At 45.9% G+C, this 18,397-nt stretch overlaps 1 protein-coding gene across 3 annotated transcripts in view; it reads right to left on the reverse strand.

Annotated features, from left to right (window-relative positions):
• Positions 1-14,181, reverse strand: part of LOC125945648 (uncharacterized) — a 126,777-nt gene extending 112,596 nt beyond the window's left edge. For all 3 annotated transcript variants that reach the window (XR_007467129.1, XR_007467128.1, XM_049667855.1), the window contains exon 1: positions 14,139-14,181. The gene's annotated coding sequence lies outside the window, so the exon portion shown is untranslated. The remainder of the gene's footprint in view (positions 1-14,138) is intronic.
• Positions 14,182-18,397: the final 4,216 nt, after the last annotated feature.

Here is an 18,397-nt window from a genome sequence, read left to right on the forward strand (position 1 = left end):
GGGGGACACTGTAGTGGGGAATTCTGGATTAGCTTTGAACACCGGGGGTATGTGCCCAGTGCACCTTATGGGAGTGTTGTTGCACTTTGCTGCCATCAAAATGTGGCCGTTGTGCATGGGATTTTATCCTGCGCCATTCGGCTTAGCAGTACAATGCCAAAGACACTACGCCACCACGATTTTTACTTTTGGTGGCAGAATAGCAGTTTCCAAGTAATTTAATTAGCTCAACCTGTTGATGCTTCTCTCTAAAAGTAGATTTTATGCATGTTACTTATGTTGCTTCAGTACTAGTAATTATTATTACTCAAATAATAACTTTTTTACTGTAATAACACTTATTTCAGTGATCTGCTGATGTGACAGGTTATTCTACCACACTATGATGCACGTTTCCTTAGGAGTCATAAGCATTGCAGGAAACCACTTATGTTTAGTAAATTTTGTTCAGTATCACATGTTCTGAATGCTGAAGCATTCTTACCTGTGTGAATGTCAGCCAAACTGCTTTTGCCTATGTGTTATCTTATTGCGTGTGTGAAAAGAAAACTGTTGGCTTTTGTTTTTTTCAGGTGCGCGCCAAGCTCTCACTCAAGCAACACATTCCAGTAGTCTTCTGTCAACAGACTGGGTGTATTGAAGTACCATTACAAGGTCCAATAAACAACGCTTGCGAGATGTATGACGTGGTTTTGCTTGAAATCGGAGGACTTAACTAATAATGTAAGCTTGAATAGGTGTGCTGAAGAGCCTCTGTAAAGTGTACTTGTTTATTAACAAGTACAAACCATTACCTCACCTGACATTTTTTTCACCTCAACATAACTCTACTGTAGATTTCTGAACAAACCATTACAGCAACACAACATTGCGGTAAGGTAAGCACAAGTGTTCGTGCATGAACACTTGTATTTACAAGAATTGTATTTGCATTATACTAAATATGAATATAAGGTGGCTATCTTTTTCAGGGTGCATACTTTCGCAGGTCGTACAAGCTCGTCATCTTGTATGCACTCAGCTCGTCGAAACAAACTCGTTCATAATGTACGAGAATCTCGTTCAGTGACAAGAACGCGATCGCGTACACATGTGTACGAGAAATGTACGTGATTATTGCTGCGTAGACTGTACGGGGTTCTCGTAGACTCAACGAGTTCTCGCAGACTGAACGAGTTTCTCGCACAGTCTACGGAGCAATAATCACGTACAACTATTTCTCGTACATTCTCGTTCACATTTTTTCAATAGGGCTATCTGGAACGCCAATGCATTTCTCTGCAAAGTTCGGGAAATACTATCTTGAAACTGGTGTCATCCCAAGAATTCGTTCCAAGTGGATCCGCCTTGCGAACTCCACGGCTACAATTTGTAAATTGCAATGTGGGCCATCAGATAATTAGTTAAAAACTTAATTAGTCGATTTCTGCTTATTGTTCGTTTATGCATTTCAATTTCGTTTGCAAGTAATGTCCGCCTCTTCGAGTAGACCAGCTCATGAACTATAATTGTGCTATCTGGCACAGGCAACCTTTAAGAATTTTTGAAAGTGTTCGCTGAAACACCCTGTATATTGTAAGTGCGGGACAATTGGTCTCACTTTATGAATCAGGTACAGCTACAATCAGGGTGAGCCATGTCGCTCAGAACATGGCTATATTAAATCGTAGGGTGGATACTTTGATATGTCGTGTATTGCTGGGTGTCACGACACCTGATGTTTTGCCAAAGGTCCTATGCCATACGTTCCATGTAGCCTACATATCTTCACATATACAATCTTTTAGAGCTTTATCCCAGCAATTCACTGTTATGTGATACCTGAAGCTGCAGTCATGAAGGGAGTAAAATTACTCTCCTAACGTAATAAAATATTCAACTTTTTTATCGCTAGTTTCCAGTAAATCGATGTCCGTAGACCAAAAATACCCAAGATAGTGCAATACCGGGCCGACCAGCGGCGGAGGTGAGGCGGGCTCAAAGCACCCCGCCAACTTACAAATAGGAGGAGTTGCAGACAGTGCGGATCAGGACGAATTTTATCAACGTTACTTTTCCTACCGCACGCAAGAGTCGACCCAATCAATGGGTTATAATGAACACGAACATATGGTGTCTGTACTTTTTATAGACAACAGCATAGCTGGGGATGAATAACAGAAATGGCGGTTTGAGTGTCTACTAGCGCGTCGACAAAAACATCTTGCACACAAACCGTGAGCTAAATTTGCAGGGCGAGCATTGCCATAATAGCAATCTGATGAAAAGCAGTTTTTGATTCAGAGTCTAGTTTTCCGTGTGGTTTTTCAGAGAAAAAGGGCAGCACACAGGGGCGATGAGGACCGGCAGACGTGGGAAGGAGAACGACACCGGGGCGAGCTGGAAGCTGGAGGCATGCCTTGGGAAGAAGCGTGGTGAGGGTGTGTAGGGCCCGGGCACACAGGTATGAAATCTTAGATTAGAGTCTCTGTCAAATGTAGCGTACCATCGTCTTTCATCTTATTGGCACCGGTGGTAGGAGCGCGAAATATGACCGCGAATGCCAAAGTAGAAGGAAACAAGGCGTGAAGAGTGCCGTGCAGTGACCGACTGACTCAGGCACGTCACACCCAATGTCGTTTGCCTGCGTTCTGGTCCTGTTGCGTTTGAAACAACCACTCACCAAACATTAGCACAATAATCGATGGCATTCGAACGGCCACCAAAATAGCGTATTTGTATTAGAGGTATCTACAAAAGCGGACTGAGGTAGACATGCGTTCTATGCAACTATGTAATATGATTCCCCATGTTCCCTTATAACATAGCCGAAGGTAGTTTTCGCCTTGCTGAAGGCAACACTAATACAAGGTTTTGTCAATGACTGCATAATATTAACGACCACTATTGTGCCAGAGTGCTGCGATGACTACGTTGTCTAACTATCGCATCACAGTACAGCGCCAATAAAAGTGTTTTTCAACTGAGCGACTAACCAATTGCCTCTTCATCGTCTCGTCCTACCTGTTCACATGAGTGCATTACATGCTGCTCTATAACAAAAATAAATTATGAGGTTTCACGGGCCAAAACCACAATCCTATTATGAAGCACACCTTAGTGGAGGACTCCGGAAATTTGGACCACCTGGGGTTATTTAACGTGCACCTAAAACTAAGTACACGGCAGTAAAGTACAAAGGTTCCTGTCGTACCACTCCTCTACTTGGGCGTCCGAGACGCACCGCCAGAGCCGGTTTACGCAAGTAGAGGATGTACTGCCGCTAACGATAGCGGCGACGGGTTCGCTGGGTTGAAGTAGACACAGAGATGACGAGAAAAAAAACTACTAAATTATTTACAAGGAATTACAAATGCAAGTACACATACAAGACGGAACTGGTACGCATAGGGCGACCCTATATCGGCAGAGCCGATGGTGCATAGCACCGTAGTTTTTCCAGAACGCTTGGACGGGGCAACGGGGCCACGTTTTCTACCCTTCGGTGCCCCGCCCCCAGCATTTACCACCCAATCGCCACCGAGTGGCTATGAGTGGTCCGCCGACGCACCAATCACGAATCCTGTGCTAGGATCGTCTTGTTCGCCGGCGCTTTCAGTATTGCGCTTCTTCCAAGCGCCCTTTTCTCTACCACCTTTTACGGTATCTTTCTCCCTATCCCTCAAAACATACAAACAAAAACAACGTTCCAACAAACGGGGGGGGGGGGGGGGGTGACAGATGCATAGCATGCGTGCTCCCTGGCAAAGCCACAGCGCCCAGCACAATGGGTTCAATAAAATCCTAATAAGCAGGCAGTACCTGCAAGCCGCAGTGATTGACCCCTTCCCCGCTCGCACTTCTTAGAAAAAATTGTCGCAGTTTCACCTGAAAGGCGAAGCATCAATTGCGATAGCAAATTTGAAGAGAGCTATACGGAGTAATTATAGCAGCTTTCTCAGCTGTATAAACTTGGACATGCAGCAGCACCGGCAACGCGCAGAACTGTTGTCGACGCCGCCGGCGTTTTGCCCGCGTTCGCTCAAAATGCGTGCGGCGTTGGTGACTGTTGCCGGAGCCTCTGATATAAACAGGCACTTGGTGCCGCAGCTAAACGTCGCCTCCCTTCCCTGCCCCTCCCCCCCTCCCCCACAGCCTTTCGCGTGTCGGAAGAAGGTACGTTTACTCTACATATATGGTGATTGTAGAGGAGGAAAGAGACGCCTACTTCTGCAGCCCTTAAGAGAGCATAGCGCAGAACGCGCGCTTTTTCTCCGCCGTGCGTTCACTCCCCGTGAAAGCGCGCGTCCCTCGCGCCCTTTCACTCGCACATACAGCGTTCGGCGGCGCGCGGCGACGATTTCATCTCCATTGACGTCATACGGAACCTCACGGCGACGGCGACGGCAACGGCGACGGCGACGCCGACGGCAGAAATCTGCTTTTGAGTGTCCATATAATTGCTATCGCAATAAAACCGATAGCGTAGTAGCTGCGGGCATACGTCAATGAAACCTGTCAACCGACACTTTGGGCTCAGGTACCCCTATTCAGTAAATGCTTGCTCAGGGAAGCTTTGCACGATGGTCAATTGGCAACCTTCTCCGAAACGGGTTGTCAAAGGCGGTTACCATGCAAAATGTGCACGTGTTGAATAATGCGTACTGCGTTCACGCTCTCTGTGCCCATTACGCGCACATCAGGAGCCAGCGACAGTCACGAACATCGAAGCTTTTGCTGTCAGGTCGCCTGCACGCGATGTACGTGACGAATCACCGATATTCTCTCTTCTTTAGGTCGCTTTGTATACTCTTGGGTGCTAGTGGCTTCGTCACGCACCTTCTACGTTTGCTCAGTGCCAGCCGGCTCTACTCGCCTCACCATGTGTCAGGTATAATTGGCATGTCATGAGCTGCGCCTCTGCCTAATCTCGGCACCGTCGACGCGACGGGCGCCCACCACTGCCACTTAATCCTCCCATTGTTTTTCGCTGGTCAAGCAACGATCATTGACAAAATGCTGGCCTTTTCGTTCCGCGAGACCAGGTTGAAGAAAAACAACCATCTTAATCCCTCCGAGCAGCAATTAAAGAACTAACTAGCGCTTCTATAGCCGCAGGCTTATAACGGCTGCTTTCGCATTTCGCCCCCATCGAAATGCGGTCGCCGTGGCCCCGCTTTATAATAACAAGTGGATCATCATTCCCACGGAATATGTCATTAAAAGTACTTAAAATCTTGCTCTTAGTCGCTTTACTTTAGACCGTAGTCGCTTGCTTGAAGAAGTGAGATTGGGGCGCTATAACGTGAAATGATTCCAAACTCTTTTTATTCCAAACTCCTGACGTCAAATTTACGTAACCACCGACGCAAGCATCGGGCGGTGACCCGCAGCGTTCTCTGAACAACTCAATCAAACACTCTTCTCGTTTATAGGAGGTCACCTGTGTTCGCTTTCAAAACCAATAACATTGTCTACAAGCAGCGGTTTTTCTTATTTAATTGGCTGACAAGAGGCGAGGCGCACGCTCTAGTGGAGAGAGTTTCGATGGGGCCGAGCCGGCACAGTGAAAATAGATAACCGCATGAAAAGGGTGGTGCCGGCTTGTCCGATTGGTCCGCTTCGCCTTACTTAGCTTGCGGTGGCTTGTCGAAAATCGCGGCGGCGTGCAACGGAAGGATAAAAATGCCGCTAAAACGAATCCTCGGCAAGGAAGAGTTGGCAGAGCGAGGTCGTATGCCTTTCGAAAGGGCTCGATAACGTTTTACTGCCACGCAAAAAGGTATATCATGAGCAAATAAATACATGCTCACCGGCAGGTGCGAGTAGCGAGGGCCTGAGCGATCGGCGGGCAGCCATCTTCTATTCCTTTCGGAACGGGGCAGTCTGCGGCTATTCAGAAAAATTTTCAGTTTTGTTCGGCATATTAATGCATTTTTTTCGCGTACACGTCACTTTGACGTGGTGAGTTTTCGCGGTTTTGTGACGTCGCGTGGCAGACAGGCGAAGTGGGCGTAGCCAGAAAACATTGGACCTATAGCAGAGGGCTAATGGTGAAAAGGCGTCGAATCAGGAATGATTATTTTTCTTTTGTGCGGTTTAATCATACATAATCAGTGTGTACACGTTATATCAGATGGGGAGCTATCGCGATTTTCGTGACGTCCCGTGACAGACTGGCGAAGTTGGGAGTGGCCCGAAAATGTTTTGACCAATCGTAAGAGGCTGATTGCAGAAATTGGAATCAAAACAGTTTGGAATCATTTTACGTTATAGCGCCTCTGAGCTTGCGTTGTCAACGTTATAAAATATTAAGAAAATATTAGGAGCCCACCAGAATATCAAAGTGAATCAAGAAGTGCTAGAGCGATTGCGCGAGATAGTACGAAATCACGATCGATAGATTCGGAACATTCTCAAAAATGTTAATTCTATCTTCTGCCCGGAATTCTTACACCGGTGAGAATATAGAACAAAGGTCGGAAGATAGCAGTGCATTGTGCAAGGAGCTATAAAAGACGATGGTGTAACGTTGATAGGTTGTAAGGTGGAAGTTATCAAAAAAGGGCTACCATGGCAATCTTACATTTGAGTTTGCAATAAATATATGACTGCCATTCAGAATCAGAATCAGAACTTTATTATTAAAGGTTGGGACATATTAGAAGTATTTAGTATACAGAAGGAGGTCCCATAGTCAAAGACTGTATCGACCTGCATCTATTGGGTAGCGTATGTAATGCGGAAAAGAAATAAGTGATTGTATATAAACCACCAGAGTGAGATAAACGATACTAGAAGCAATATGGGAGGTAAGAGTACGTTATATGTGATGGGATTAAAAAATATATATCTTAACCCGTGGGATGGAGTGCGCTGACTCCGAAAACGAGTAACTGGATGTATACGAGGAGTTTTTTTTTCTAAATGAGCCAGGTCCACTTTAAGTGGAATTGAGAAAAACATCGTTCTTTTCTACTGATAAAATGGTGGCGCCTGCTGAATTATTTTTTTTCATGGTACACATACGAGCAAAAGACCTCCTTGGAGCACTGAAATAAAAATGTGACGTCCTTACCTTACCAGACATGAACCTTTAAAGTTGGGTACTGGCACAAATAGATTCATCACACAGGAGTTGGCTCATTTTGAAAAAAAAAAACTTTTATTGATGCAGTTCTTTGCAACACAGAAAGACAAAAAATCATTATGTGATTAATTTTTAGAAATATACTGCACAAAAGTATTATCGACTGTGATTTTCTAGCTTCAATTCTTTGTTGCACTCCAAGAGAGGCCTTGCACTAGATGACAGGACTTCACTTGCGCATTATATGGAGCTTGAGCATTGTACATGTGTCACACATTCCTGATACTTTTTAGCTTGGATGGCAGGTAAAGCTTCTTCGTCTTCTGTCAGCAGTAATGCGACTCTCTAGCGCGAAGCCGCTTTATAAATGAAACTAAGGCTGCACGCTCGTGGCCATACTTTCTTAATTTGTGGTCGCCGCCTCGACTTTCAGGCTTCATTTCACCTTTTTCATGCTTGTGCTTTAGCAATCTTGCGACGGCTCTGTGGCTAACTCCTAGCACAGCACAAAACATATCGCGACACACTAGAATCACTTTTTCGTCATCGAGGCGTACCTTGTATGTCGCTGAGTGCCCACGGGGGGAGCGTGTATCCGCTGTTCTCCGGCGCTTCACGGGTTCCGAAGAGCAAAACAATAAAATAAAATCACCACGCTGTTCTTTCGGAAGTCCCAGGAATTTGTTCTTGAAACTTCTTGCGGAAGTTGTCGAAATCAGAGCGCACTTCCACGTTTTCTTCTTGTGCTCGTACTTGGGCAGTGGTACGTTTCGCGCTCCGCGCACGTTACGTAGCGTAGGACCACTCCTTCTGGGAACGCACCGGTCACCAATCTCTTCGTTACCGTCTTCTTTCATTTCAAACGAGCAAACTTGCAATAAGAAACACCAAAACAAAGTCACACGTTCAGGCAGGAAGCAGAGTAGTGGCGGCGATTTTGGCTGTTTGATCACTGGGTGTGCAGGGACCTCCCTGATTGGTTGAGTGGATTTGGCTCACTTTGATTGAAACATGTCTCGCATTTGGCTCATTTTTGATTCGGAATAGCTCCTTTGAGTACGTGTTTCTGTGTGCATTTGGACCATTTGGTTTTGAACAGTGTAGTAAATGGAAGCCAATTGCAAGTAGTTTTCGTTGCAGCCAAATTTAGCCTAGTTTCAGTTTCGGGATTTGGCCCATTTAAAAAAAACTCATACGTACACTATGGTTCCCCTGATAATGTTGCATTTGATGACTCCGAAATTACACGTGACCTATCTGAGTAATGCGAGGCAGCACTATGTTTGTCAACATTTTCAGCGACGCTGTTTATGCGGACTCTGTGCCGTCGTTGTCGGTCTTCGCTAAAAATGGGACACATGACCTAGTGGGAGAGGAGTGGAAAAGAAGATCTCAACAGCAGAAAGGGGTTGGAGCGACCCCTTTCGTCCGGTGAGAATGCTGTGAGAGGGCGCAGATGAAAAGGAGAACGGAGAGGGGGTCGACGTAAATCTCACAATCCAATACTCACGTTGGAGGGGGAGAGCGTGAGGCGCGCCAACCAATGGTGGTGCAGGAAAAAAGTAGGTCAACAGAGGAGTGGGCTGGGAGAGGAGTTCGCGTTAGCATTGGTTGTTAATACGGAGCTTTGGATTAGTGTTTTCGCGCATTCCATAACAGCTACAACTATGGGAACACCCCGAATAGTGCATACTCCTGAGGAAGAAGCTCCCTACCGCGAGCGCCAGCGAGAGTTGGCTCGTGAACGGGCTCGTCGTCGTAGGGCCGACCCAGAGCTGCGCGCCAGAGATGCCGAGTTTAAACGGCAGCGCAGGAGGGCCGATCCCAAAGTGCTTGCTTGAGACGCGGAAACACATTGCCGGCGTCGGAATGAAGAACCCAGGCTCCGCGAACAACACAGCTTCGCTGTTCGACCATTTTCACGGAGTGGAAGGAGCGCTAATTTTTTGTTACATCCCATGGTTTAGCGCTGGCATCGTATAAGGACAAACCAACAAACACAACGAAATGTATTAGTAGCTTTTCTCAATAACTTTTAGCAGAGCGGTACTGATGTTTGCTTTAGATATTGAAGATATTTTGCGCCTGAAGCATCTGGGGATAGGCGTTGAAGTCAGCGAAGCCACACTACTTTGATAAGGACGACAAGGAACTATCTAGCTAGCTTGTGTAATCAGCCCACTATACAATCTCCATTGTCGCAGTCTTGTAAATTGTTGCTGCAACTGCCGTTTTTCAACTCGTATCCCCCCAAAAAATATCATCTTTTTTTCAAGTAAATTAGTTGCAGCAATGAAAGTGACGATAAAAACACGGAAAGAGGGTATATATGATCTACAAGAAAAGCTGCAACGGTGCTAGCATATACGGTAGTGTGTACATGTGTGACACAGCGTTTTCATTATTACCTCGAGTATTCGATGATAATTGCATATACAAAACACTGCATTATAAGAGATACTTGCCCTTATGTAATAAACTGTGGCAGTTCAGTTGAAATTTGTTTAGTGTATATGTTCTTTAGGTCACTCTTTGTCCTGTAACATCTAAAGATGATTTCCTACAGCGATAGACGAACGTATTAATCAGGGTGAGAGGTGTGCGCATCAACTCTTCAACATGTGAGTGAGGACAATCTACCATAAAGAATTTAAATTTACAATAAATACAAGGCGATATACAAATAAAATACATCATGTATGTCATATATTTTTAAACCCTTTCATCATGAGAAGCTAGAATTGAAGGAATAGTAAGCACGCAAGACCATGAAGATTAGCAATATGAAAGCGATGCTCAGGAATATTGTATACCCCAAGTAGTGTATCACTAACGGTGAGGTAAAGGAGTACACCTGCGTAATTGGCTCATAACGTGATCCTTTTTTTTCATATTTACTTAAGTACAGCGTCCGGAGCTTAACGGAGAACGTAGGTTTGTTTAAATAAGATACTCTCTTGTGTAGTGCGTTAGGAGCCATTGTGTAATACTGTATTGGAAACGCGGATGGTAAATGTATTTTAGTTGCAAACATCTTTGTTTTACCGCCCTATTACTATTTTTGAGCAGAGATATTACGTCCGATATTGAAAGCAGTATTGCTGCATTGTATTTGATGCCAAACTGGTACTGACTCCAATCGTTGTGTTAATCTACGAAAAATATTATAAATGGTTAAAATGTATGCTTAGAATTTGTAAAGTATATCATAGTAAAGTAGAATAGAAAGCCAATGTAGCCACGCTACCTAAGTTATTTAGAAGTGGTCTCTATATAAAGATAATGAATCGCTTTTGAAGAAACTCGGTTTTGAAGCTCCAAGCAAACCCTGTTTTATTGCGATAGCAATTATATGGACACTCAAAAGCAGATTTCTGCCGTCGCCGTCGCCGTCGCCGTGAGGTTCCGTATGACGTCAATGGAGATTAAATCGTCGCCGCGCGCCCAACGCTGTATGTGCGAGTGAAAGGGCGCGAGGGGCGCGCGCTTTCACGGGGAGTGAACGCACGGCGGAGAACAAACGCGCGTTCTGCGCCGTGCTCCCTTAAGGGCTGCAGCAGTAGGCGTCTCTTTCCTCCTCTACAATCACCATATATGTAGAGTAAACGTACCTTCTTCCGACGCGCGAGAGGCCGTGGGGGAGGGGGGGGAGGGGGAGGGAAGGGAGGCGACGTTTAGCTGCGGCACCAAGTGCCTATTTATATCAGAGTCTCCGGCAACAGTCACCAACGCCGCACGCATTTTGAGCGAACGCGGGCAAAACGCCGACGGCGTCGACAACAGTTCTGCGTGTTGCCGGTGCTGCTGCATGTCCAAGTTTATACAGTTGATAAAACTACTATCCTTACTCCGTATAGCTCTCTACTAATTTGCTATCGCAATTGATGCTTCGCCTTTCAGGTGAAACTGCTACAACTTTTCTCTTAGGCTTTCACCTGCCCCAATGTCATTATTGCAACAAAGCGTTAGGAACAATTTGTTATAAATGGAATTCTGTGAAGCGAAGCAATGGTATAGTTAGCGATGTTACATTTGATCATAGGTTGCTGTGGTCACAGGTAATATTAATAATTTCATCGCGATAAGAATTACGTAGACCATCCAAACTACTTTTCGCCGTCGGCGCCGTCATGGGGTTGCGCATATATTTAGACATATTTATGCGCGCTATATTGCTACAATATTCAATCACTAAAGTTTCTCAAGCTAGGGCTTTCATTCTTGCCTAAATTATTCGTCAGAATTATGAGAATGGCAGTCCACAAACAAACTTTATGAAACATAACATTCACAGTGCATGCCTTTTATTTTATATCTTCTCAGAGTAATAAACATTTAAAGCGCAAGACAATATCAGTGCTCAAACTTGAAAGTGATACAAAATTACTGGCTAGATCCTTTACAAGCAGTGTAGTATCGCCTTAGCGATCTCATTAAACACCCTACACAATGTGTTAAAGCTGTCAAGTGCGAAGCATTTCTTGGCGAACATTTGCGACTTCGACAGCATCTATCTGTCTATCTAGCCCCCGAGCTCTTGGAGCTCTCATGGCCGTTTCGTTACCTTGGTATTTACCAAAATTGGCATAGTACGAGAAGAGTGTATGACGAACATAAAAGATAGGTTATGACATGAATATCCTGATATGTGTGTCATGTAGGTCAAAAAACAGCTGCCTACATCTTGGTGCGCTCATGGTCGTTTCGTTAACTTGGTAGGTACCAAAATTGGCATAGTATGACAACAGTGTATGTCGAACATAGATGATAGGTCGTGACATACATGTCATGATATGCGTGTCATGTAGATCATGAAACAGCCACCTAACATGACAATGACTCTGACAAAAAAAGATTAACAATCAAAAACCACTGAAAAGGGTTCTGACGTGGGTACTAAGAGAAGGAAACACTAAAGGATGATGGAGAAGTCATAGTCATTAGCATGACTCAGCAAACATGACGATGACTGGGCAATAAACAATTACACTCAAAAACCAGTGAAATTACTTCTGACGTGGGTACTAAGTGAAGGAAACACTAAAGGTTAATGGTAAGAGCCATAGCCATGAGCATGACTCTGCAAAAATGACAATGACTCGGCAAAAAAAATTAGCACACAAAAACCACTGAAATGGGTTCGGGCGTGGGTACTAAGTGAAGGAAGTGAAGGAAGTGAAGTGGTAGAAGCCATAGTCATGAGCATGACTCAGCAAAAAGAACAATCACTCAGCCAAAAATATTAACACTCAAAAGTAACAGAAATGGGTTCTGTCGTGGGTACTAAGTGAAGGAAACACTAAATTATAATGATAGAAGTCATAGTCATGAGCATGACTCACCAAAAATGACAATGACTCACAGAAAAAAGATTAACACTCAAAAGCGACTGAAATGGGTTCTGACGTGGGTACGAAGCGAAGGAAACACTAAGTTATAATGGTAGAAGTCATAGTCATGAGTATGACTCACCAGAAATGACAATGTATGGATGAATGTAGAACTTTAATGAAATCCTGAGGTACCCGACCATGACAATCCTGAGGTCAAAATGACAATGACTCAGAGAAAAAGTATTAACGTTCAAAAGCCACTGAAATGGGTTCTGACGTGGGTACGAAGCGACGGGAACACTAAATTATAATGGTAGAAGTCATAGTCATGACCATGACTCACCAAAAATGACGACGACTCAGAGAAAAAAGAATAACACTCAAAAGCCACTGAAATGGGTTCTGACGTGGGTACGAAGTCAAAGATACACTAAAAGATGATGGTGGAAGTCAGTCAAGAGCATTCCTCAGCAAAAATGACGATGACTCAGCAAAAAAAAAACATTAACACTCCAAAACCGCTGAAAATGATACGGACATGGGTACTAATTGAAGGAAACACTAAATGATGGTGCTAGAAGCCATAGCCATGAGCATGACTCAGCAAAAATGACAATGACTCAGCAACAACATTAACACTGAAAAACCACTGAAATGGGTTTGGACGTGGATACTACATGAAGGAACCACTATAGGATGGTGGTAGAAGCCATAGTCATGACCATGACAGAAAATGAAAATGACAATAAGTCCGTTAAAAATATTAACACTCAAAAACCAATGCAATTGCTTCAGAGATGGTACTAAGTGAAAGAAAAAGCCAAAGGTTGATGGTCGAAGTCATAGTCATACGCATGACTTAGGCTTTTGCCTTAAGGTCTCTTCGGCGTAGTTAAAAGGACTCCTGAGGACTCGTAACATGAATATCATGACATGCGTGTCATGTAGGCCATGGAGCAGCCGCCTTCGTCTTGATGCTATCATGGTCGTTTCGTAAATTTGGTAGGCTCCCCGTACATTGCTGCGCCGAACATCGATTCCTACAGGGCGTGGCATCTGCTGGCTTTTAAGGGTCAAATAATTCGGCACATCGGCGTATGTCGCGTCTGCGTTAGTCAGATCCGGGTGTTTTGGAATACCATCCGTGAGTTCAAACGTAACGGTAACCCTTGCTGTCCCCTTCGGTGCATCGCCTTTTGGGTGAAACTGCCAATTTGGTTCTAATGTAATCAGCCGTTCCTAAATATGTCTTGTCTTTAACTATGGTGTAACAATAGCGCTTCTATCTACCTCTTCTGTGTAAACTCTAATCACATAATTGCAATTTCTTTTGGACTTTTCATTTATAGCAATGTACTCAGTCACGTCCTAGGCCACGAGTTCATAGATATATTATCTGTGACTGCAAAAAGAAACATGCTTTGTGCAATAAGACGCAGTCTTCTGTAGTGATTATAAACCGCCGAAAGTCTGTACCTAAATAATTTTTTCTAAAATTTTGCTTATGTTTAATCCTCAAAAATAGTTTTTTTAATTTAAAGTTCGAGTTATTAATTTTATTCGTGGGGCTTTTTGACATCAGCACGTAAATACAAAAAAGAGCAAGAAATGCTGGCAACTGTCGGCCCGCACGACATCCGCGCGAAGGCTGGTAGCACTTTGAAGCTAGCATATGACTGTTTTATAACCTGGCATATGCTCTTCGTCTACAAGTTCAAATGTGAAGTAGTCTTTACCTTCCGAGTACGTGCGACTTCTTTGGGCGCAAATGCAATAAAAGGCATTTACTTTGGTGTATTGGTGTAGAAGATTTCTGCGGTGTATATTTATAGGCAATATGGAGGAGGGGGAGAGCAATATGACACATGCATTTTCCATCATAAGGGTGTTCACAGAGCGAGAAAAGAATAAAAACACTACGGCAATTTCTTCGCTAATTAAGTTGAAGCCATGCCAACTGTTTATGATGTTTAAAACAGAGACAGATGACTCACCTCACAGTGGTTAACCTTTCAAAATACCAAGGTATGGACTACGAAATGTCTCGATGTGCCAGTATTATTTCCTTTGGGTACTTACGAACGAAATTTTAAAGACGTTATATTATATTATATTTAAAGAAATCATAAATAAGTAAAATCAATAAGGATCAAAAAAATAACAGGCCACTGGTGCGATATGAGCCCACGTTTGCGCGTTGCGCGTGTAAGAGCCTTATACGCGTAATGCTCTTACAAATTGAGCTACCGCGGTGCCGTTTTCCCATCCACTTTCTGGGGTATTTATGTTTATGTACTATAATTAACTCTCGGAGTGTTAGCCAGCGCCACCAGTTATGGCCTTCGCGGCGGCTGTGACATCCTTTCTGCCACAGGCTTCACGTCAACGTGAACGTTTTGGCTGGAGGCAACTGGTCAATAAACTTACACATGCTACCTTAATGTATCAAAGCTGCCAGATTCGAGGCCCTCGCTATGTAATCAAGGAGAAGAAAGAAAACCGAGGTTATATAGTCATATCATAAGAAGCCAATAAACATTCGAACCGAAGAGAGCACAGCGGAATTTACTTCTAGTTCTTAACTGAATTCAAGAAATTATAAATACATGAAAATGAACATGGATGAAAAAACAAGTGGCTGGAGTTGGGATACGAACCCACGTCTTCGCATTACGTTTGCGATGCTGTTACCCATTGAGCTATCCCGGTGCGGTTTTCCCATCCGCTTTCTAGTGTATTTATGCTGATGCACTAGAATTAAATTTGGGAGTGTTAGCCAGAGTCACCACTCATGGCCTTTTCGGCGGATGTTGCACATTATGAGTGCCGCAGCCGTCACCTTATATATATTGTAGCGAAGAGAGACGCTAGTGGGTCCAGCTCTAGTGGGGCCAGACGGTAGTGGGTCCAGCGCATTTCCTCGGCAAAGGCGCTCGTGCTTGAAAGCCGTGTCTCCGTTTGACTGTCACTGCTGCGCTTCCCCGAACTCTAATAAAGCCCTTTACAATTGGTGGAGGTTCTGCGCCCTGGAAACCTGCAACCTGCAATTTCGATCCCGCACCGTACCGTCGACCATGCCTGAAGAAGCCTCCCAGCAAGTGCCTCCCCCTGCACCGGCACCGTGCTCTGGTGTGCCTCGCCACAGGGACCCTGCTTTCTTCACCGGCGTGGATGACACCGACGCTGAGGATTGGCTTACGACCTACGAGCGGGTAAGCGCCCACAATAAATAGGATGAAGCAGCTAAGCTCAGCAACGTGCTCCTCTACCTCGCGGGTGTGGCCAGCTTATGGTACAACAACCATGAAACAGATTTTCCGACGTGATCAGACTTCAAGACGTCTTTTGTCGATGTTTTTGGTCGCCCTGCTGTTCGTAAGCTGCGCGCCGAACAGCGTTTGCTGGAACGATCTCAGCAAGTAGGTGAATCCTTCACAAGTTACATCGAAGGCATCCTGGACTTATGCAGGAAAGTCAACACGAGCACGTCGGAGTCTGATCAGATCAGGAGTGTTATGAAAGGCATAGAAGACGATGCCTTCAAGATGCTGCTTGCCAAGAATCCTGGCACGGTGGCGGAGATAATTAAATTGTGCGAAAGTTATGAGGAGCTACGCAGGCAGCGGTCATTGACCCGCCGCCCTCCATCGCGCGACGAACACCTCGCTGGCTTGACCGCCATTTCTGATCCGTCAGCGTTCATGGCGGAAATGAAGGCTTTCGTGCGCGAGGAAATTACACGCCAGCTCCCCTTGATGACCCTTGCACAAACGCCACCGGTACAAGAGCCAACGTCATTTTGAGCCCCCGCTGCGTCGCGCCATCGCGCACGAACTCAATGAGATTTTGCCTGAGTGTCATCAACATGTTCCTGCCGCCGCACCTCTCCGCTACGCTGAAGTCGTCGCCAGGCCCCCACATATCCCTCCGGCTGCACCACTCAGCTACGCGAAAGTCGACGCCAGGCCCCTCCCCTTCCGTCAAGGTGGGCCTCTCACTTACGCTGACGTCTTGACTATGCCCCGACCACAGCCCGCCATGCAACCGCATATCACCAGTCGCCCCGCACAACGCGTGCTCCTACGTGGACGGCGTCCACCACAGCGAATCGGTGGCGTACATCTGACAACCGGCCTATCTGTTTTGCGTGCAGCTACGCAGGTCACGTCGCACGCTACTGTAATCGCGTGCAGTCACCTGGCGCTACACCACATGCGCCAGAACTGGTTTTGGTAAGTAAAACCCCAGAAAGAAGAAGATATGAGCCAAGTCATATGGTCGGTTTTCCCCGCCCATGTTACGACGACCCTTCGGCATCGTCACCGACCTTTCGCCCAACGCCCAATATCCGCCGCTCACCTTCTCCACGCCGACGCTCGCTATCACCGATGCGGCCCCGTTCCGCAGCTCGGGAGGAGGAAAACTAATCGTCGCAGCCCTCGAGGCAAGGGCTGCGACGCCAGTGAAACGCGAAAGCCATCAGGGTAGCCCGGCGAATGTGATAGACGTGTTTGTTGATGGTGTTCATACATCTGCACTCGTGGACACCGGAGCCGCCGTGTCAGTTATGGACGCTAAACTTTGTCGCTTGATTCTGAAAGTCACGATGCCCCTTGCTGGTCTGCCCCTCCACGCAGCCGGCGCACAGCGTATTCCCCCTTTAGCGGCGTGCACAGCTCGTGTTGTCATTGAGGACGTTGTGTACGCCATTGAATTTATTGTACTTTCGTCGGGCTCCTATGACGTTATCCTCGGCTGGGATTTCCTCTGCCGCCACAATGCCTTCATGCATTGCGCACGGGCCGAAGTAGAACTGTCGCCGCTCTCAGATTTGACGCTCGCCGACAATGCTTCTCTTCCAAACAAACACGACACCACCGTTCCTCCCAACTCGTCAGTGCGTGTCTCTATGTACTGGAGCAGCTACTCCGATGCCGTGGCATTACTTTCTCCGTCTGGCGGCTTTTCCACTCGAAAAGGTGTACTGCTACCTTTTGCGACGGTGAACATCACACAGGGCTCGAGTGCTGTATTTATTTGTAACCCATTCCCGACCCTGTGCTGCTACTCCGAGGAGAATGTCTGGGCAGTGTCGAAGCTATCGAAGACGTACAAATTACGGACGTTCCCGAAGAGACATACTGTGCCCGTTACAGTTCGCTCGGCTCGATTTCTACGGCTGACCCATTGCCCATAGATGTGTTCGATTTTTCTATTGCCTTACACCGGGCCAGCGATCACAGCTTCGGTGCATCCTAGAAGGATCTCGTACTTCTTTTGACGTCGGGCAACCTTCCCTGGGCCGGACGTCCACTATTACGCACTACATCGATACTGGCTCCCAATCGCCATTGCGACAATAACCATATCGTGTATCGGCTACAGAACGTCGCGTGATTAATGAACAAGTGGCCGATATGCTCCGCCGCGAATTGATCCGACCTTCCCACATTCCATGGGCATCTCCCGTCGTCCTTGTTACCAAGAAAGACGGTCTGTACGGTTCTGTGTGGTCTATCGGCGGCTAAACAAGATCACTGGTAAGGATGTTTACCCGCTTCCGCAAATCGACGACGCTATTGACAGCCTACAAGGGGCAGAATTTTTCCATCTCTCGATCTGCGCTCCGTGTATTGGCAAGTACCTATGGCAGATGCCGACCGACCGAAGACAGCCTTTGTCACGCCCGATGGCTTATACGAATTTAACGTCATGCCGTTTGGAATTTGTAATGCACCAGCAACTTTTGATCGCATGATGGATACCGTTCTACGCGGCTTGAAATAGGCACACGTGCTTGTGCTACCTTGATGACGTCGTTGTTTTTGCTCGGGACTTCTCCACGCACCTTCAATGCCTCCGGCCTGTTTTGACATGTTTGAGAAACGCTGGCTTACAACTAAATTTAAAGAAGTGCCGATTTTCAGCGCGGCAGCTGACGATACTGGGTTACGTCGTTTTCAAGCATGGAATTCTCCCAGATCCAGCCAAGCTT

Source organism: Dermacentor silvarum, chromosome 5 (genome assembly GCF_013339745.2).
Source record: "Dermacentor silvarum isolate Dsil-2018 chromosome 5, BIME_Dsil_1.4, whole genome shotgun sequence".
Taxonomy (NCBI): Eukaryota; Metazoa; Arthropoda; class Arachnida; order Ixodida; family Ixodidae; genus Dermacentor; species Dermacentor silvarum.